Below are 23,074 nucleotides of genomic sequence, written 5' to 3'. Positions count from 1 at the left end.
CTGATATGATCCATTAAAACAACCCCTCCACCCTTTTCAGGTTTCATGGTTCTGAGGTTTTTGTTTTCCTTAAAATCATATAGAATATTCTTCTCCTCAGTAGTTACATTTGGGGTCACTCTGTTATATTTCAACATTTCCCTTAATTCTTTTTCCACCACCAGTTCAAAATTTCTAAGCTGGGGGTGCAGTGGGGGTTGAAAGTGTTTTTCTTCACTAGTCTATTGTGAATATTCTTTTTCTCCTGTCCATTAAAAAATAAATTATAGATTTTTTTGTCTAATAAATAATTTAAAATCAACTAATAAATTCACCAAATTGGTTTTTACCCTGGGTATAAAAGTGAATCCTTTCGAAAATAAATTAAAATGTCCTTTGGTGATGACAGTGCTGGTGTAGTTAAATATGTTAAAACCATTGTAGCTAAATAAGCAACCATCTTATGTAATTTCATCTTGAGAATCTATCTCCAATATGTTCGTTCCTGTGGTCCCCAACTTTTCTGTACTTGGTTCCCATACCTGTAGTTCACAGGACCCTTCTGTCTCAACCTCTCGGACCTCCAAGGAGGTGGAAATTCTGAGGGGTCCTGTAAGTTTAAATTTTCTTGGTGATCCTGATTAATATTCTCTGTATATGCCCATCTTCTATCATTTTCACCCCCATATAAGTTGCTGTTGACCCTAAAGGGTTTTGGTTTAGGGTAATGTGTCATGCTAGCATATTCATTAGAGTCTCTCTCAATTTTCATAGGTTTTCTATCCTGTATTTTCTTGCATTTTAACTCAATACCATTCAAAATATCAAAATACTTTGCCATTTCAATGTCTATATTTAACAGTAAATCACTAACAATACTGTTGCTAACACTCTCAATCTGATTAAAAACATTTTCCATTTCTAGCTCATTATTTTTGATAATGGCTCTCATTAAAAGCAACCATCTTATCTCTCATTAAAAAAAAAAAAAAAAAATCTTGCTTTTTTCCCACTTTTCTGAGAGTTAAAAAAGTTCAGTTACAGGCTTGCTGTTCCTGAACTGTTTGAAAGTTTCTGTGAGGCCATTTTGCTTGGGCTGAAGGAGGGTCTCTGTGTTTATCAGTGGGAGTGACTAACATTGAGCAGCTTCCCTGCCCCGGAGAGGTGGTTACTGACTTGAAACTGTAGTTTTATTGGCCACTAGGGTCATTTCCATAACTCCTTCATTTGTCCTCGGAGGAGTGGTTTAGGCAGTGACTTGTGGTTTGTTGGCCAATTTGGGTCATTTCCTGTCTTATCCAGCCCCTGCTATAAAGCACGCTTTAGCGATTTAGCCGATTTAGCCGATTTAGCGGAGTTGCTACTGTTGCACACTAGGGCAGCGCCGGTTAAGCAGGTTTAAACTATTCGGCTACCTAAAGTCCACTCTTCAAATTTTCCTTAAAACTACCTTCCTCGAACTATACTACTGATCTAATCAGCGTATCCTATAATTAAAAGATCATCTCTACTTGACTCCAAGTAGACTATTCTCTATCTGTTAAGCGTAGCACTTGCTCCTACAGTACTTATTACCTTGTTACAGCACTCTTGTCATAGATAGTACCCCAAAAGGCAACCCCCATTTCTCGGTCACCCACGTCCCCGGAATCTTTTTAAAGTTTTTTGTCTATTCCTTCTAGCATGTCGAGGATCAGTTGCTAGTGTCCTCTCCTGCTCAGCTGGTGAACCTGGGAATATTGAGGCAATGTTACAATTGCCTCATGTACACAGACAACCCTCTCCTCCTCCCACAAAACACAAATACATGCGAGAGATGCAACTACGGCCAAACTGGAGGCTGAGCTCTCTCAACATAGGACTGGCAAGACCAGTCAGGAGGAGAAGGTTACCACACACACTATAGACCCAGTCTCACATATTACCATTACAACCTCAAATCATACACATAAACACACAAAGACATACTCGGAGGCTCTGATCAAAAATCTACCAAAACAGCAGAGGCCACCAAAGCAGACACCCAAACAACCACCACCTCAGAACACAACACCTGCAACACATAGACCTCACAGTCAGAGTGTCAAACAGTCACAGCCCTTAAGGCCAAACACAATGCCAGACACACTAGTCATTGGTGACTCCATAGTCAGACACACTGACGTCCCGCTCACCAGACTGAGTAAGGAGAAGGTCACAGTAAGCTGCCTGTCGGGCGCTAGAATCCGCCACATAACGCAAGCACTCAGGTCTCTCAACAGCAGGTACAAATATGATTCAGTCATTGTCCACGCTGGTGTAAACGACCTGAGCCGTACCTCCTTGGACTACATGAAAGAGACATTGAGGAGCTCTCTGATTATGTAGCCCAGACAGGTATGACCCTGACCTTGAGCAGTATCCTACCTTCACCAAGAATGATGCCACAATACAGAGATAAGATGATCAGCTTTAACAATTGGCTTAAACACTGGTGTCATTCAAAGGGGATCCAGTGTCTGTCTGCCTGGGATGACATGCTGGACAAGCCACGCTGCTTCAAGGGACGGCTTGCACCTGTCACCCTGGGATTCGGATATTGGCAAAGGCTCTTGCCACCCCATAGTGCCTTTTTAGGCAAGGCTCAAATTCTAAACCTACCACCCTAGAACACAAAAAGGAAAAAACTAAGGGTAATGCTGCTCAATGCCAGAAGTCTAAATCTCAAAATGCACGCACTCGAGGCCCTTCTCAGTATGGAGAACATCGATGTCTGTGCTGTGACAGAAACCTGGTTCAAGGCTCCTGAGAGCACCCCGCTATCAGGTTTTACCTCATATCATGCGTTCCGGCCCCAAAATCTGGACAATACCAAGAAAGGAGGGTATCCATATTCATCAAGGACACCCACACCTCAAGACTGGTGGCAACGCACGATGCATCGGAGACCATCCAGGTGCAATTAACCATAGGCAAGACTGCTCTGCAAATTGTAGCATGTTACAGGCCACCCTCACAAACTCAGGAACCTCACATGGCCTTCCTGAAAACACTAGAGGGATAAATGTATCACCAAACACCATCATACTAGGTGACTTCAATTACCCTAATATAGACTGGGAACACTACTCAAGCCCAAACACCCTAGCCCAAAAGTTCCTGGAATTCATAAACTCAAATGCCATGGAACAACTAGTCACCATCCCCACAAGAGGAGATAACATACTTGATCTCATCATCACGAACATGGGAGCACAATGTTCAACACCGGAGGTGTACCCCTCACTGGTGAGATCAGACCACAAACTAATCTCGCTGGAGGTCCTCATCCCACCCCACCTGAAATAAAAAGACCACAGTAAAGAACTTCTCAAAAGCCGACTTCACACTTCTAAAGACTAGTGTGGTCTCCTTTAAGGCCCCGAGCGGCGGAAAACAGTACTCAAGCCGCTGAATCACTTACAAATGCCTTCTACCAGCACCTGCAGGACTGCATGGATAAGGCAATCCCAAGCAAAACAAAGACTCTTTGTACCAAAGGCAAGCATCCAGTCTGGTGGACCCCAGCCATAAACAAACTCTACAACAAAAGGAGGAAGATACTACAAGATAGAGCAAAATCCTTAAAAGGTAAGACACCCTTGATCACTATAAGTAAAAACTAAGAGCTCTCATAAAATCATCCAAAGCAAATTTCGAGAGAAAAATAGCTAAAGACTCAAAAGACAATCATAAGGCCTTCTTTAGCTATGTTAGAAACCTGGGAGGAAACTCCCAGATATGCTCAGAGCTAGTTCAAAATGATGTGAAGATTACTGATCCTACAGACATTGCCAACATACTGGCTGACAGGTTCAGTGCAAACTTCTCCCCTCCCCAAAAGGAGAGATATCTATACCAAGCGATTGCAGCCCCCAAACATCTCCAGCGCCCAAGTGAGAACTGCTCTCTCCAAAGCAAAAACACAGCATCCATGGGACCTGATGGTGTCCCCGGCTGTGTGCTCCATGAACTCAATGAGGAATTAAACCCACAGCTAGGACAGCTGTTTAATCAAAGTCTTACCTCTGGATACGTACCCAGGAGTGGCGCACTGCAACTGTGGTACCACTTCACAAAGGCGGTGCCTCCACCGACCCTGGAAATTACCGGCCCATTAGCTTGACAAGCCTTATCTGCAAAGCCATGGAGAGGATCATAATGGACCTCATAAATAAAGACATAGGGAATTTGCAGACTTTGGATCCAACCCAGTTTGGCTTTGTCAAAGGCAGATCATGCCTTTTAAACTTGGTTGACTTTTTGAAACAGTCACCAAAGCCATTGATGAGGGAAAGGCAGTCCATACAGCCTACCTCGATCTGGCTAAGGCCTTCGATACAATACCCCATTCGGGTATCATTGAAAAACTCATCAGCTTAAATGTCAACCCATACATCACAAGATGGGTTGCAAACTGGCTGAGTGACAGAACCCACAGGGTCAGAGCTGCTGGCGCCATGTCAGACTCAAAGCCTGTCACAAGTGGTGTCCCACAGGGCTCAGTCCTGGGCCCACTCTTGTTTGGCATCTACTTTTCCAAGTACAAGTAAACACAGGAGGGTTATGGCTGACAAAGTTTGCAGATGACTGCAAACTGGGCGCCATAGTAGAAAACACATCTGACACAGATATCCTTCAGAAGGGTCTCACAGAAACGGATAACTGGTGCCAGAGCCACGGCCTAAAGTTAAATGCCAAAAATGCATAGTCATACCCTTCGGGAAAAACAAGGTTACCCTAGCTACCAAATAGGTGGCAATCCACTGAGCACAGAAGAAGTTATCAGGGACCTGGGGACCCAGGTTGATAGTAGTCTGTCATTCGACACCCATGTAGCTAAAGTAGTTAGGAAGACCTTCTACATTGCCCACCTTATCATGAAGGGATTCTCATCTAGATCAAGGGAGGTCATAGTCTCCCTTTACTCATCACTCATCAGACCAATGATTGAGTACAATGCCCCATTCGAATGTATCTGACCCGACACTTGCAGCAGCTGGAGAGGCCACAAAAGTTCCTCACCAAAAGGATAAAGGGTCTCAAAATCTGTCCTATGCTGCCCGACTGAAAGAACTCCAGCTCTATTCAGTCGCACCGCTGCTCAGAGGTGACCTTTGCCTAACATACAAGGCCATGTCAAACCCAGATTTGATGAATATGCTTCACCTCAAAAATCTAGATCCATCAGAGCCACAAGGCGGGAGACTTAAACCTTGACACGGCTATTAATAGGACGTGCTGGAGGGATAGATTCATCACCCAAAGACTCCCTATGCTGTGGAACAAAATCCCGGTACATGTGAGGCAGAGCACCTCGCTGGCCTTGTTCAAGAGAAATCTTGACCAATGGATGGGAGATCGCAGATATACCCCAGGGATTACCTCAGTGTCACTGCTCGACAGAGGCACAGAAAAATAATGGGTATAGTTCCCCATACTAAAGGGGTGGCCTAAGCCACAAAACGATGGGCTAGGCTTGTAAATGCCCTCGGGCAGATAGCCTAGTATGAACCTATGAACCTATGAACCTATGAACCTATTATGTCTGCCCCACATCTGTCAAAAGCCATAATGAGGTCCTGGTGAAACTGAGAACCTTATTTTACATTATTAAGATACTTGCATACTCTTAAACCTTTAGGAACATTTTTTAAATGCAGGCAGTGTTTAAGATAAGCATTGTCAGTTTCCCAGGCTTTGTATTTGTACAATAAATTATAAAGTTTAGAAAGCATAGTAGCATACGTATCATTGTTAATAACAACTTGCTTTTGTGCACTAAAATCAATTTTAAAGTTTAAAATGTCTCTAAAATGTCTTTTAGTACCTTGTTGGTTTGAACTGTTGCAACTTGTTTCTCTTTCACTCAGTCCATGGTTTGGATGTGTGTTCACTTGTGAAAGACCCTCCTCATGGTTAGAGGTTAATGTGATATTGGGAAAGCCATCCAGGCTTGATTGCGGTCATTGAGAAGTTTGTGAGTTCAAATTTACAGTCCTTGTAGTAGCATTTCTGCCCACCATTCCTTCCTTCGAAGCTGAACGTTGTAATCCTTCCTGGTTACCAGGTAGAGAAACTCCTGCTGCTAGAGAAGCCATGGATTGGCTAATGGGCGTCAAAAGCCCCACTAGCTGTGTCAGTTGTCCAGTGAGTTACGCAGCTCACTCAGTTCAGTCCCTTTAGATCCGTTTTCATTTACATTTTTATGTATATTCATGTTATTTTATCCTGGTTTATTTATTTAAAGTGAATTCTTGATTTTATATACATTTTCATGTGTTTTATTATTTGTCCACCTGATGGTGCTAGACTAGTAAGACTGTCACATGCAGTTTAGAATCCACTCTTTCTGTATCTTGGTAAATAATTGAATCACTGATTTCATTGGTGTATTCAAACAGGAAAAGTTATTTAACTAGGTAACTATGAGGTTTTTGCCCATCTGATGATGTTCTATGAGACGAAAACGTAAGGGGAAGTGTTTTTATCAGCGTTTATGTTATTTGTGGATGTATGTTCCTTTTGCTGTGTTTGAAAATTAAATCACTTGTGTGTTGGAACTGCTGGTCTCCGGTGCCTAATTTTGGATTACTAGTTACGTTTTTGGGCACTTTTACCACATCTTTGCTGTTTAAAATCTTACCATAACAGTAGATGCGTCCACTTCAGTATTGCAGTATTCGGTCCCTTCCTCCTTCCACTTCTGTCCTGATTCTTGCTCTGTGTTCTAGTTGCCCTGCTGGCTGAGAGGCCCTTCTCCCTTCTTCCTTTTTTATTTTTCCTTCTGGATTCAAATGTTCCTCTTTGTCTCCAAGGGAATTCTTTTCCTCCAGGGGCTTTTTCTGTTCTGCATATCTGCATCCGTACATCACCTTTATGCCTTATGTCATGCGCGGGGAGTATATTTGTGATGTATGGTGCTTATAAGAGCTGAAGACTTTGGTACACTGGCCGAACATTGGGTTATCCTTGGCAGGAGGTCCCTTAGGTGAAGAATACTGCAGCAGTGAAGAGAAAGACATCTGCTGTTGTGGTAAGATTTTAAACAGCTGTACTATAGACCTCCAAAATATATTTCTTCTTTTTTTGGTGTTATGTCTGTTCTTTTGCCTTGTTTCTAAATTCTTTACAAAAATTTTGGGCCATCAATGAATTGCTTATGTATTTTTACCTTTATATTTATCTGTGTATCTTCTACGTTTTTCTGCCTGTGCTAATATCTTTAGTTTATCGTTTGCAATAGTGTAAGATGGATCCTTGTTTGTTCTGATACAGTGGGTTGCTTTTATCATGTCTATCTTTCTAAGTATTTTTGTTAATCTATTCCCTCTTCTGTACTCTTCTGACAGTGTCACTTCTTGTTTTAATTGCTTTATAGTTTTCTCTGTTTTATAATTTCATGATGGCATTTGATTTCTTCCCTTCCTTTCCCTTATTGCCCTGTGTTTCTGTAGTAAGACTTTATCTGTTATTCATTTAGCTGCACAAAAATATATCCTGTTTACTTCTGTTATAGCTCATGAATTTCTGTTGTGTTGTTGTTGTTGTCTTTCGGCTTTTCCCGGTTAGGGGACGTCACAGCGGAACTCCGGTCCACTAATGATTGGCAGTAGATTTTCACGAACGCTGAGGTGCCAGCTCAATGTTCAACCTGCAACGAAGGCGCGCCCATTTACGTATGTCTTTTGAACGCCCACCCAACTGCGGGGAGGACATGCAGACTCCACACAGAGGGCACTCCCCGCACTCTAGCCGAGAATCGAATGGGAGAACCTCTTGCTGTGAGGCAACAACGCTACCGCTGCACCACCGTGGCTGTAGCTCATGAATTAACAGCTCATGAATTTCTGTTAATAGTCTTAATTACTGTGTTCATCAGTTTTATCAGACTTCTAACATTATGGGTCTTAATTGACTTTCTGTAATCTATTTCTTTCTGTGATCTTACTTTATCCCTCTCTATTAAGTCAAGAAACTCTTCCATCACATCATTTTCTTCTAAACCAAGGGTACATTCTTTGTTCTGTTTCCTGCCGGCATTCTACAGAAAGTTCCAGAATATCTTCCTATGACATTTTCTTCAACTGCATCCTGCATCATATGTTGCTCTTTCATATGGGAATTCACTGGCCTATCACTCCACAACACTGACTGTGTCAGAGTTGCCTCTTTCCTGCTCCTTCCCTTACTGTGCATCTCCAACTGACTGTTTGTACCGGTTTCCTGTTGAAGGCTCCAGACAATCTTTATGTGGTAATAGTGAGTAATGTTTGCTGACAGTGAATATCAGCTCTAACTGTTAAACAGTCCTTTACTGTGCCGTCAGTGTATTGCATTTTTAAACTTTGTATAACATTTAATTTTGAGTCTAGTAAAATGTTATATTTTTAACTGGATACATAATTCTTTAACATATTTTCAACGTACACTATAAAAAGTTCAGTGAGACTCTTCTTCCATACAAGTATTAATCTAAAAGAGGAAACTGCACTTTTCCCACATGTCTTGCATATTTTACACATTACTAGAACAGCTGAACGTCGGGCTGGCAACTCGGCACCATAAAAATCTACTGCCAATCATTAGCGTACCGGAGTTCCGCTGTGGTGACCCCTAACTGGGAAAAGTTGAATAGACAAACAAACTAGAACAGTTGAAGTTTCTGAAATCAAGTAGTGCTGTATTATGAATAATTTCATTCATGAACAAAACAGTTCATATTTCTTGTAAATTTGTGCATTTCTAAAAAAATAATGCTTTAATATACATTTGTGTTTTCCAGTAAAGCAAGCACACTTGCATCACAGAATTTGTGGTATCTGCATGGGTGATTAATCACTATTTAAATCGCATAATGCTTGTTTTCTGCAGTAGAATAGTTATGAAACTTCTTAACAGCAGGTTTATAAAGCACTTAGTTTCACGTAACACTTGTGCTTTTACACTAAAATGCATTCATATCTGGGCATCAGACTGGTACCGAAGTACTGGTTCTGTTATAAATAGCATATTTTGTATTTTCAGAAAACATTCAGTGAAAGTTCAAGGAATTTGTAAACATGCCTAAATCAATAGGTGCATGGTTGTACTCAGTAGCTCACTTCTAAATATTAATAGCGGTTTGTTTTAGTGTGCCTTTAATATCATTTTCACATGGGCTGGACCTGAAATTGTTCATAATTCATCAGTGCCATACACTAGTAAACAAGTTCTTGTTCTTCTTCTTTCAGCTTTTCCCAGTTAGGGGTCACCACAGCAGATCACCTGTCCACTCATGATTGGCAGTGGAGGTTTTACAGTGTCAAGTTGCCAGCCCGGCGCCCAACCTTCTACGGAAGGCACACACATGCACACACTCATGCCTAGGGCCAATTTTAGAGTATCCAATCTGCCTACAACTTGTCTTTGGGACGTGGGAGGAAACCGCAGCACCCAGAGGAAACCCACGCGACCACAGGGAGGATATGCAGACTCCGCACAGAAGGCATCCCAGCTGAGGATCGAACCAGAGAACCTCTTGCTGTGAGGCAGCAATGCTAACCGCTGTACCACCGTGGCTGCCCTGTACCCCAGTAAACCCCATTAAACAAGTTAAAATACATAAATCGACTGTTGATTATGTCTGGTATTATTCCCTTATTCTTGCTTCCTGTACTTATCCTCTTGTGTCTCTGAATGCCATATTTGTTGCCATTCTATTTGAGCATCTCAGTTCTCCTTGATAACTTCTGTAACTGGGCCAAGACCTTGATTAAACCCAAACTCCATTTATTAATATTTGTCTTTGTCATCAGATATTTACTGTGATTATTTATTTATCTGACTTTGTTTGCTGTGGTAGGGCACTGCTTAACATCGGCTACTTTTAGATCTACCCTATGGGTTCAGACTGTAGAAAATATTGTGTGTGTCTCCAAGTTTCAGTCCAATGAAAAAGTAATAAAAACAATTTTTTCAAGTTACCAGCATCCCTATGTTGTATTTGCCCCCACACCTCCTTACTTAAATATGATAATCCCATGGTTGAACAACCACAGAGAAAAGACCAGACATATCACATCATCAGCAGAATGCTTACAGAAACGCAACATACAATGATTTTCAACAGTAGATTCCAGTTAACAAGTTAAAAGTTACAGTCTCTTAATCAACAGGTTGAAACCTTGCCTACTTAAGACTCTTCAGTTAGTGAGGTAGTGAACAAGTATATATTATGCCAATGGCAGTGTCTTGTTCAAGGATTTGAGGTTAGTAACAGTTAACAGTATTTAATTCCAAAGAAAATACAGTTCGTCCCAAGTCTTCCCAAAGAATAATCACTTCAATTTCTCCCACCCTCCCACACCCATTAGCTTTCTTCTTAAATATCAGTTGCTGCGAAGAAAACATCATTATGCTCTGGAATTCAAAATATACACACACACATCCCTTTCTTTCAGCATAGGTATTTAACCTTTTTGTTTTGTAATTTTCTTTGTCATGTTTCAAAATTAGTTTCATAAAATCAAGATCCACACTGACTTACTGCTTTCCATCATCAGTATAAGCTGATTGGTTCATTAGGCATTTTTTCTTACTCTTTCTCTTTACTGCCAGATATGCTTACAAAGTTATTTTCAGCCACTGTAGCATTTTCAGTTTATGTTCTAAATTGGTGAACAGTTCAGCATAATTAACTTCTGCTCTTAAACTGACACTTTGCTTAGTTCTAGTTATGGAAATGGCAGACGCTATTGCTTCAGCAAAAGGATGTGGATGTTCCTTCCAGAATGGCTGCAATGTTTCTAGTGTCTGTAGCCCATATAGCTTGCAGTGGTATCCCTATCAAATTTACACAAGAACACATCAACAGTTTGTGCAAAAAAAACCCCTCCGCATTGTGTAGTTTCACACTATGGTTATTTAGTGCAGGATGTAGATAAACAAATACTGCTGTAAGCTATTGATACTCATGTAGTTTTATGTTATTTTTCAAGACTCTCAGTCATGCTCATGTTAACAACTTTGGGAGCTTAAAATGTGAAATTATGAATTACTGAAGCATTAAGCAAATGCTTAGCAAAATCATGCTCAGCATTCACTTTCTCTATAGCATTTTGTATTCCTGTGTTTTAATCGTAACATTTTCATACTGGTTTTGCAACAGTCTATGTTGTGTGACTAGCAACATCAGATAAAGACCTTTGCAATTTGTATACCCTTTAAGATAATGCTTTCCTCCAGAGAAGGGAAAAGGTAATGTTTTCCTCCAGAGAAGGGATGTATAAACATATTTGTTTTTGTTTACTTAGTGTAAGTACGTATAGCAACATTAAGACATGTAGACATACCTCTTCTTTTCACTACAAGCCTTGTATTATTTAGATGTTCTTCATTCCACATTTCACTACAAGCCTTGTATTATTTAGTTTTAATACACTTTTTAAAATTGCTATCCCATTTATATACATATATCTTAAGTTATCACAACTATTTTCACTATATCTGGTGATGTCTGTATTAATCGTTTAGTGACCTACAATTACTTTTTTTTAATTTCTTGTTCATCTATAATGTATTTTAATAAGGGGAACCATCCTTGTATTTGATGATCTGTTACTCCACTGTCAATGCCCATCAGTCATAATAAAATATTTTGATCTGTTGGATGACATAATATAGGCACCAAAATAGATGTGAATCATTTACAGAAGTATGCTGTTGATCCCTGGCATCATTGAAGAATCTCTTTTGCCCTGGGAAGCAAACTAAATATTTAATGAGCTTTTGTGTTCACCCTTTGAGCTGAATGGTTCAGATAACCTGATGTTTGCTGCCTGTTAGGTATTGTTTCTGGTGGCTGTTTGCTCTGCAAGGTGCACATGTACCTTGTAAAACTGTAAATGCATTTTTTTCAACTAACTGTTGTGCAGTGTATGAATAATTGCTTTATGAGAATGATTACTACTTTCTGTGCATACTACTGTTTTTAGTTGTTTAAAATGTTCATTGTTTAGTAGTGTAATATTATTTTGGTACTTAAGTATTATCACAACCACAATGCCAGCCTGGGGTAATTTGCGATGTTTTCATGAAACGATTACTGTTAAACCTCAGAAGGGGTGTGTAAACTCGTAACTAGTTTTCAGAGACATTGCTTGTGACCCTGGAAGAGGGAGAATGGAAAAATGCCTCTCCCTGGGTAACATCCTTTACCGATGATTTTCAACTGTCACGGAAGGTAATGCTCGGTCAGGAATGAGTAAGCAGGCCTTTTTAATAATGAAAACCTTGTTTCTAGACCTACCATATTACAAATTCCTGCAAATCAGGCAGTAAGTACGAACACACAGCTGGTTGTCTCCCTAAAATATTTCAGTAGCAGCTTGTAACGGCCAGTAAGTAAGGTGGAGCAATGGGACACAAAGCAACACAGGTAATTGACTTACATGTGCAGACCCATTGTAAACACACAATGACTGCCCTTTCCAAAACAAAGTACGGTTCCCAATTATACAAAAAAATTAGCATGTAACATTACCAGTGGCCAACACCAGCAATTCTTGCAGTTTTTACTGCTGTGCAATTGTGGGTCAGACAGTAGCAGATAAATGAACGGTAAGCTTCATTGCTCCATATTCAGACAACTTTCATTTTCATACCTTGTACGCATTAGTTTTCACAATACAGCAGTCTTACACTGGGAAGTATATATGTACTTCACTTTTATAAAGGAGTAGGTGCCACACTTTCCAAGTAAGTTTAACAAAAGTTTTCAGCAGGAGAAGGGCTTGCAATTGAGCCACTTCTCCTGTTCCGAATGTGGTTGTGATAATATGTAAGTACCTATATTTTCTACCTGATGTCCATTATTATGCAGTTACGATTTATGCAAATGTTTGCAGCTGTTCAGTGTGTACTTCTATGCAAAACTGCCTACATCAGAACTGTTCTAAATGAAATCTGTTTAAGTTATTAGCTTCTGTAGTCTACTGAGCTGAAGTATGTTTGTGTAGGTACTCTCACTGTATGTACCGGAGGCTGCGTATTTTCATTAAGTGCAATTTGGTGAGTCGCTGACTTAGGTTTAGCGGCACTGAATTTTCTATTTTTTTGCCTTAAGGTACCTAGAGGTTTGTTGTAGCCAGTAATACATGTTTCTTATATGTTGCATTATATTGATTTCTACAATTAAAATAATAGTCTACAAATAGTATCACTGTGTTTATTTAGTGGATGATACTGCTCTTCTGCATAGTTACTGTTTATTTTTCTTCCTGTTTTTTTCTTACCATTATCTTTCCCTCTTGCGTTTTTCCTTAGCCCCAAATTGTTGTGCATTCCCAATGTTAGTGACACTGCTACAGCTCCTTTTACTGCACAAAATCCAACTCTGTGAAACCTAAAAGATAATGGGAGTTTATGCTGCCCCAAAGAACCAAACACTATTATATGTATGTTTCACGGCATAAAGGTTATTTTGAAAGCTGTGTTTTATAATAATCCTTAACCTGCTAAATACAAATGCCTGAGCCAGCAGCAGGGTTTTTTTAATCTATTTCTTACTCCAATATTACCACAATAGCTTGCACATGGTACTGGTTTTTAGTTTTTTCCTCTAGTCCCTATAGTAATTTGATTGGTCACCAGACATCTTTTGCATTTTATATCTTCCCTATAGATTCCCTTCCCAACTGAAATACATTTTGTTTCACTTTTTCCATCATTCTATTTAACCATAGCCTTCTTACTATATAAATTTATTTAGGCTCCCAGCTGCCCATACCAAGGCCGTCTCACTAATATCTGCAATAACAAGTGTTATATAGTTTAATGGACAAACAAATTTACTACTAAGCAGCCAATAGTTCAGAGTATTTGATTGTTTTTACTTGCACATACCTGGAATTTGCCTCTCCCCGCTCTGTTCACCCTTTGCTACACTCAGGCTTACTCTGCTCCCCTACCCTACCGCCATTCCCACACACCCCTTGGCTTCCGACCTTTATACCTAACTTGCCAATCCCCTAAGCCTCACTCTGACTTCATTTCTATATAGCCACTCCTCTTCTCACTCTTTTCAATCCACATCACCATCTACCTTCACTCCATATCACCTCACTCACACAATACCCAAATTATACAATGTCTTCAGGCTAATACCTAATCCCCCACTCTAACCACAAACTACGTAAAGTATAGTCACACCTAAATCCCTACTCACTCCTGTAAAGATACCTACTAAAAATGCGCAGCAATACATCAACACTTTGTCATAGCAAAATGTGGCCCCTAACCTTTACATTAATAATAAGCCTCACCATCACCTCACACTTAACGTGCTGCCACTACACTAGCAATTCAAAATTTCAGACTAAATCCCCTACCTACCCAACCCATTCACAAGACAAACCAGGCTTTTCAGTAATATCTCCTTCTGTCTACAACATCTCAAATCTTGACCTTGCCACATTCAAAGTAGTCCCACACCAACTAAACAAACACATTTCCTCAAAATATAACACATCTATAATCAAATGCCTAAAAATAGCATCCCAAATCATACTTAGTGGAGACATGCACTCAAACCCTGGCCCTACAAATAATGACAACACCCCCTGCTAACAAACAAATAACATTTTAACCTCCCCCAGGAAATCATCAGATCTCCTTAAACTCTCAACATAAACATAAGGAGTATACTGAACAAAATCCCAGAGCTACATGCTACCCTGGCCTTCTACTCCTCCAACATAGTCCTTCTCACAGAGATGTGGCTAAAACCACTAAACAATAATAATGACTTTGTTCCACCTGGTTACAATGCCCTTAATCAAGACAGAATATCCAAATGAGGCAGAGGCATTGCTCTCCTCTTCAGAAACAACCTGACCATTGAAATGTTAGTCAACGAACACCCCAAGTTCAGTAATGCAGATATTATGTTCATTAAACTGAAAACACTTGCATATAATTGGTACCTATATACCCCCTGCAATAACATTAATACAGTAGAATCCATTCTAGACTGGACATCACAAAAATTTCACCAAGAAACAATCATAGTAGGTGACATTAATATTGACTGGTCCTCCTTTAACATGCTGCACCCCACTAACCATATTAGCCTACACTGTTTCACTCAACTAATCAAAACCACAACACACACAGGTAGATAAAGAATCAAAAAAGGAATCCATCCTAGACTGGATCCTTACAACAGACCATCTCAATCCTACCTCTCAGACTCCCTCTGAGACACCCTCAGCAGCCACCTTTATAATTAAACACCAAGTGAATCCATTAAAATCCACCACCCTCCAACAAATCTGGTGCACAGAAAATGTCAAAACCCATGACTTCGTATCTGCAAGGCAACTGGAGATTACTCTTATCTTTCCCCCTGGAAAGTGCCATAGACTACTTTAATAACACTTCTCTAAACATTCTAAATCATCTTGCCCCTATCAGAACTATCAGAACTAAATTCAACTGCCCCCTGGTTGACCAGAGATACCTGTCTACTGCTAAAACAAAGAGAAATAGCATGAGACTCATAGCATCAATGTAAAACTCAAACAAATAGAAAGGCATACCAGGAACTAAGGAACAAAGCCAAAAAAGAAATTAGGACAGACAAAGGGAACCACTATATAGGCATTCAAACCAAACACAAAAATAACCCTCAAAAAATCTGGGCTGCCATTAATAAAATCCTACAACCAAGAAAGACCAGTACTCCACCCCTTAACATTTACACCACCATCAATAATATTGCCACCCACTTCAAAAAGCACTGTAACAAATCCATCCTAGCCGTCACCAATAATAGTTCTTCCACTTCACATCCAAATCTATCTTCCGTACCAGCAGACCAAAACCTCTTCTCCTTACAGCCTGTCCAACTAGCACAATACATAAATACCTAAATAGGCTTAAACCCACAACTCTTGTCGCCGACAAATTACTTGCAGAATATCTAAAGATCGCAGCCAAAGCCATCTCTTATCCAGTCTCCATGCTCATTAATCTCTCTTTACCAGAACAATGCATTCCTTCTCTGTGGAAAATTTTGCATATAATGCCACTCCACAAAGGAGGTAACTCTGTGGAACTATCTAATTACTGCCCAACTGTCGTTCTATCCCCCTTATCTACAATCCTCGCTAATAAACTGCTAATCAACATCCAGTATGGATTCCGCCCCAATCACATTACTACCACAGCCCTTATTAGCTTTACCAACACAGTAAACCAACATCGAAACAATGGTAACCTAGTATCCACTATATTCCTAGATCTCTCTAAGGCCTTCGATATGGTCTCCCATCCCAAACAACCTTTCTGCTCTCTTTGATCTTAATTTCAGCCACTCCACACTAGTGTGGTTTCAAGTCTTTCTAACCAACCGCCAACAAGCAGTAAAATGGCAAAACGCCTTATCTCCCCTGCTACCTGTCACCCTAGGAGTCGCCCAAGGATCCATTCTTGGACCTCTTCTTTTCAACATATTCACCAACAAATTCCACAAAGCTACCTGGCATGCCACTCTAGTCCAGTACGCTGATGACTCACTCTAATTTGCTCCGCCCCATTAATCCCACAACTCCAGGAATTGACATGAGTCCTTTACCGCTATTGAAACCTAGTTAGCCAACTCTTAACTAGTACTTAACCCCAATAAAATACAGCTAATGATATTATATCCCACTAGAGCCTTAGACCCCATACCACCATTCACAATATTCTCAGCTAATAACACCCCTATTACACCTGTCCAACACATCAAACTTTTAGGGGTTATCATAAATTACAACATGAAATTCGATATGCACATTGCACAGACAATAAAGAAAGTCCATAAAAAACTCAGAACCCTATATAGATGCAAAAAGTACCTCACCAATGACAGTAAAGCCACCATCGCAAGAACCCACCTACTATCCACACTCCTCTATACCTCCCCCATACTCATCAACCTAAACAAAGCAGACTTTAACAAACTAAACACCTGCTACAATAAAATAGCTAGGTTTGCTACTGACTCATCTTTCAGGACATGTCACTGCAGTCAACCAACTATCCTGGCTAGAATTACCCAACCTGCTCACATATAACCAGCTTACAATAGCCACCAAATTCTATACTATCCTGATAGCATTTCTGATCTTTAAGGTCTACTTAATATCTACTCTAACAAATGCCTATTAAGATCCACCAAGAAAGCACTGGCTGACATAGGCAAAAGCAACAATAGCTCTGAGGACTCCATGTTTTCCATTTCTGTTGCAAAAGCATAGAATACCTGCCCTGTAGATATTAGGACCATTGAAAACAAAAAATAATTTCAAAAAACTCCTCCAGTCCCATTTACATAGTTCTTGGTTATGTAATTGTTCTGACCCTGGGTAGCTTCACTTAATTAGATCATATCATACTTTAACCTTTTATGAAAACTTGCAACAACTCCTTTCTATACTCTTAATCAAAGTGTGTTTACTGTACTAGCCACTGATGAATGTAACCAAATGACTAAATAAAATGACCTCTCAACTGTATTGTTTATTGTAACACGCTGTGCTCTTGTAGTATTTACTATTTGCTCCTTTCTTGGCCTTGAAACTGTACCTTATGAACTTTTTACTCTGTACTGTACTTTATTAACATGCATATTGTATTTACTGTATTTGCTGTATTAACCTTTTGGAGCTTTTCTCCCTGGGCCTTCACTGAATCTGGGATCCATGCCCAGTCGGACTTTCCCAGTAAACAAATGTAAAATACATAAATAAGGTAAAAAGCCTTGCCTCATTTTTTTTATAAGGACTTTCTCTCTGTCCCTCAGTGAAGGTGATTTCTGTGCTGTTGTTGAGCTAGTCTATATATCTTACAGTTTTTAGTCTAGGTGCTGAGCACATGTGCAAAGATATCCTCCATGCCCTGGTTGTACATTGTCATTTAAAGTTTTACCTTCTTTGGTTCATGAATGCAGGCAGACAAAATAGCTGTTTATTTCCTGTGTTCCTGGCACAGACGTTTTTGTTCCAGGAAGATGCTATCCAAATGGATTCCCAATTGCTTCATCTTTTTTTACCAGAATGATTCTAGGACCTTGGCCAACATAGTGAGAAACCATTTCACTTTGGCTGTGGTTACATATAGCTCATGCTTCTGGAAATGTGCACAGTGGGCATGTGTTCCTTCTAGTTTATCTGTTCATATCTTTACAAACCTTAAATTGTTTGGACCTTGTACTTGAGCAGTAGTACAGCCTCTGAAATGACTGTCCTTAAGGGAATTCTGATATCAAGTCGTATTACTTTTTTTTGTCTGACATTGCTTTAGATGTTCTTTGCTGTAAAGGGGCCTTTCTGTCCTGTCTTTTTTTGGAATTTTCAGGAAAAGAGACCTGTGGTCTCAGTCATGCATCCTAGTTAATAAATGTATGTATAAATAAATAAAGCTCATTACTTCATTTGGATACATTAAATGTGTGTGGTGTCTGTTAAAATATACTATGAGAACTGGAAGCAAATACATTGTTGTTCATGCACAGAGTTAGCAGAATAATTGCTTTAAAAAAGCAGCATATTTTCTTTCCCATTTAAAATTAGCATCTTTAAGAATATGCATAATTCTGTTTTATTTTCAGTGTCAGTATATTCTGTATTTTTCATTGGTAATATAAAAAGTCTTGGAAGAGTGCTGCAACATTTCATTTGCTTTGGCAAGGCTCTGTGTAACCTCACTGTGTAGACAATACTGTGAGATTAGGCTGTTCTGAGAAACAGAACTGCAGTGCTGTCTGACCACAGCTGTAAATTTATTGCTAAATCATTGAAAGAGATGCACACGTAGTCAGGGGAAACATGTTGTAGACTAAAATAATTAATTCAGGCATTGACTGCCGAATGAGTAAATACATATTTTCAGTCTCTAAGTTCCAGACTATAAGCTCTCAATGACTCACAGGCAAATCTCATCAAAAATCAGGGATAAATCCAAAGATAATCAGGACCACTTTTAAAATCTTATTATTATTAACTTCTGACATTAACAGAGTAAAGTAATGTGAATTAATGTACATTTTCTGAAGTAAATAAAGTCTGTAACTCTTATTATTGTCATTATTTATTAAGTGTAGTTCAACTCCTTTTTTCCGAAGGTCACCAGTTATAGGAGGGATTAAGAGGGACAGAACTAAAATTTGAGTCAAAATGAGGGACAGTTGAGAGGTATTACATCCCATAACAAAGAACTTGTATGTTTTCAGACTGCATTGCTTTGATGTACACTTTAAACCTGATTATTTTGCAGATATTTTACTTGAAGCTCATTTGCTGGACAGAGCATTTTTCTGGATTTGTTTTCCATAAAGAACAATGCAAGCTGTGCCTTCTAAGTCAAATAATATTTTTGGGAGCACAAGTCTCATGTAGTAGTAGTCTTAAGCAGTGAGAATAATGTACATTATATTCATTTTTTCAAAGTTTTATTTTATTCTAAAAAGGTAATCCAAATTGTTGTCTTATGATACATTTGATTTCATTTGATATAGGTTGAACTATGCTATAATTTTAACCAGCATATTTGCATTGTAGAAATCATTTGAAATTTACAGTAGTGCAGCTGGTTAAAGAACAAGCATTCTATTATTGTCCTGTGCACAACAATGTCAAATGGTATTTCTTTCTGCTGAGCTGATCAACTTCGTCTTCTTCCTTCAGCTTTTCCCAGTTAAGGGTCACCACAGTGGATCACCTGTCTGCTCATGACTGGCAGTGGAATTTTACAGTGTCAAGTTGCCAGCTTGGCACCCAACCTTCCACAGAAGGCACACACGCACGCACTTACGCCTAGGATCAACTAAAAATCAAAACATATGTAGTATTATTTTAACTTACACGAGTAGGTTGCACTTTTACTTCATTTTATTAGATAGTTCCTTTCTTGTATGATCTTTTCAAGAACATGGTCTGCATACAGTTTATAGTCTACAATAGGAAAAACTGTGCATAAAGCACTAATAATCTAAAAAGGCCGAGAAAAATGTTACAAGGGCAATGCAATGTAACAGCTGTTAATGACTCCACCAAAGGTGGAGGTGTGTCCATATTCATTAAGGATATCCACACCTCGAGGCTAGTTGCGCAGCATAATGCATCCAAGGTTATTCAAGTGCAACTAACTCTGGGCAAAAACTGCAATCCAAATTGTAGCTTGCTACAGATCCCGCACCATGCCCCAGGATTCCCACTCCTCTTTTCTTGATATACTGGAAAATATTAGGGTTCAACCAAACACCCAAATAATGGGCGAGTTCAACTACCCCACCATTAACTGGGAAAACAACTCATGTACCAACTCCTTCGCTCAACACTTTCTGGGATTCATAAATTCCAATGCCCTGGATCAACTTATCCACACTCCCACCAGGGGCAACAATATCCTAGACCTAGTCATTACCAACATGAGTGACCGGTGTTCCACAACTGAAGTTAACTCCTTGTTTGTCAGATCCGACCATAAGCTAATTACCGTAGATATCCGCATCCTGCCCCCACCCACCATTAAGGAAACCACGGTAAAAAATTTCCCCAAAGTCAACTTCATGCTTCTTAAGACAGAAGTGGCGAACTGCATGACCCATGCAGATGGACAATACAGTTACGACTGCTGAATCGTACACAAATGCACTCTATAAGCACTTACACGAGTGCATGGATCATGCTATCCCGAACAGAACCAAGACGTTATCCTCCAAAAAAAGGAAGCCAATCCGGTGGTCTCCTGCCATAAACAAACTCTACAACAGAAGGAAGAAACTGTTACAAAAGAATAAAATCCCATGAGTGGAGGAGCTCCCTGGTCAGCCTCAGTAAGAAGCTGAGATCCCTTATAAGATCCTCCAAAGCTAGCTACAAAAACAAAATTGCCACTGATTCTAAGGGCAACCACAAAGCATTCTATAGCTATGTCAAGAATCTCAGTGGCAACACCCAGATCTGTTCTGAGTTACAGCACAACGGCATGAAAATTACAGAACCAACTGATATTGCCAACATCCTGGAAGATAGGTTCAGTGCTAACTTTACCCCCTCTCACCCCCTAAAGGGCCCATATCTATACAGGAAGAATGCAGAGTTCCTGTAATCACATCTATGCAGGTAAAAGCTGCACTCTCTAAAACCAAAAACACAGCATCCATGGGACTGGACAACATCCCAGGCTGTGTTTTACACGAACTTCAGAACAAACTCCCCACCTAAGCACCATGTTCAATCATAGTCTCACATCAGGCTTTGTGCCCACGGAATGGCGCACAGCAACAGTTATCCCACTCCACAAAGGGGGAGCCACCACTGATCCTGGGAACTATCGCCCTATTAGCTTGATGAGCCTGGTCTGCAAGGCCATGGAACGTATCATCATGGAACTCATAAACAAAGACACTGGTAACCTCCAAACTCTGGACCCCACCCAGTTCGGGTTTGTGAAAGGCAGATCATGCCTTCTGAACCTGATCAACTTCTTTGCGGCAGTCACCAAAGCTGTAGACGAGGGTAAGGTGGTTCACACAGCCTATCTTGACCTCGCAAAGGCTTTCAACACCATCCCCCATTTTGGAATTATAGCTAAACTCACTAAACTAGGTATAAATCCCTACATCACAAGATGGGTTGCCAACTGGCTCACTGACAGAACCCACACTTTAAAAGTTGCAGACTCCAAATCTGACTTCAAACCAGTGACAAGTACCACAGGGTTCAGTCCTGGGACCTCTCCTGTTTGGTATCTACTTCTCTGAAGTGCAGGGTAACACAGAAGGCCTCTGGCTAATGAAGTTCGCAGATGACTGCAAACTAGGAGCCATAGTCGAGTCCCCAAATGATGTGGACATCCTACAGAAGGGCCTCACTGAGACAGATGCCTGGTGTGAGAGGTATGGCCTCAAGCTCAATGCCAAAAAGTGCATTGTCATCCCCTTTGGTAAAAGCTCTGTACCCATGAACTACCACATAAACGGCAGTCTACTTAATGCTGAATGTGTGATAAGAGGCCTTGGGACCCAGGTGAACAGTAGTCTCTCCTTTGATAATCACATCACCACAGTAGTCAGAAAATCCTTCTATGTGACACACCTCATCACAAAAGGGTTCTCATCTGGGAAAAAAGTGGTCATTGTTCCCCTCTGCTCGGCACTCATTAGACCCATTATAGAGTACAACTCTCCTTTTGGAATGTACCTCACATGACATCTGCAGCAGCTGGAAAGGCCACAGAAATACCTCACAAAGAGGATTACTGGCCTCAAACAGATGCCCTACACTGACCGTCTCAAAAAACTCCAGCTTTAGTCTGTAGCATATCGCCTACTCCAAAGAGATTTTTGCCTAACATATAAAGCTATGTTAAACCCAGAGCTGTTGGACATGCCACAACTAAAGAAATCCCAATCCCTCCGAGCTGCATGCTGTAGGGACCTAAATCTTGTCACCACAATAAACAGAGCATGCTGGAGGGATAGATTCCTGTTCCAGAGACTTCCTATACTCCGGAACAAGCTACCCATCTATGTCAGACAAAGTTCCTCATTAGCACTCTTCAAGAAAAATCTTGGTAAGTGGATGGGAAATAGGAAATACACCCCAGGGATCACTTCTGTGACTCTGCTCGACAGGGGCACAGGAAATTAACTTTCTTGGGTGGCGTAAGCCAAGGAACCTTGTTGACTAGGCTTACTTAGGCCCTTGGGCTGATAGCCTAGTACCTACCTATGAACCTATGACAACGTCCTTATGCTGCAAGCAAATTACAGCAATCAGTAGTGTACACGTACCAGAAATGCTGTATTTAACAGAAACTAAAACTAACACTCGGAAACATACTTTCACAGTTCATTGTTAGAATTAGCTAGTTTGGGGAGGTAGTAACTTAGTTTTGATATGGGTTGGCGATCCATGCAACTCTAGAGCAATCCAGGTTAATTTTTGTATGTAGAAAGTCGTGGGTTTAGTTATGAAGATGGTCAGTTGGAGATATTTTATCTCTACCTTGAAATCTGTTCCTCACACTTGCACATACTTTATATTAC

At 40.2% G+C, this 23,074-nt stretch overlaps 1 protein-coding gene across 1 annotated transcript in view; it reads left to right on the top strand.

The window, feature by feature from the left end:
* Positions 1–23,074, top strand: part of DNAH11 (dynein axonemal heavy chain 11) — a 4,606,558-nt gene that overhangs the window by 2,626,405 nt on the left and 1,957,079 nt on the right. The gene's annotated exons all lie outside the window — the stretch shown is intronic.

This window comes from Protopterus annectens, chromosome 3.part0 (genome assembly GCF_019279795.1).
Source record: "Protopterus annectens isolate FY-2018-M chromosome 3.part0, PAN1.0, whole genome shotgun sequence".
NCBI classification, from domain to species: domain Eukaryota; kingdom Metazoa; phylum Chordata; order Ceratodontiformes; family Protopteridae; genus Protopterus; species Protopterus annectens.
The sequence above is the reverse complement of the archived record's forward strand: the minus strand, read 5'-3'. Positions and strand labels throughout refer to the sequence as shown.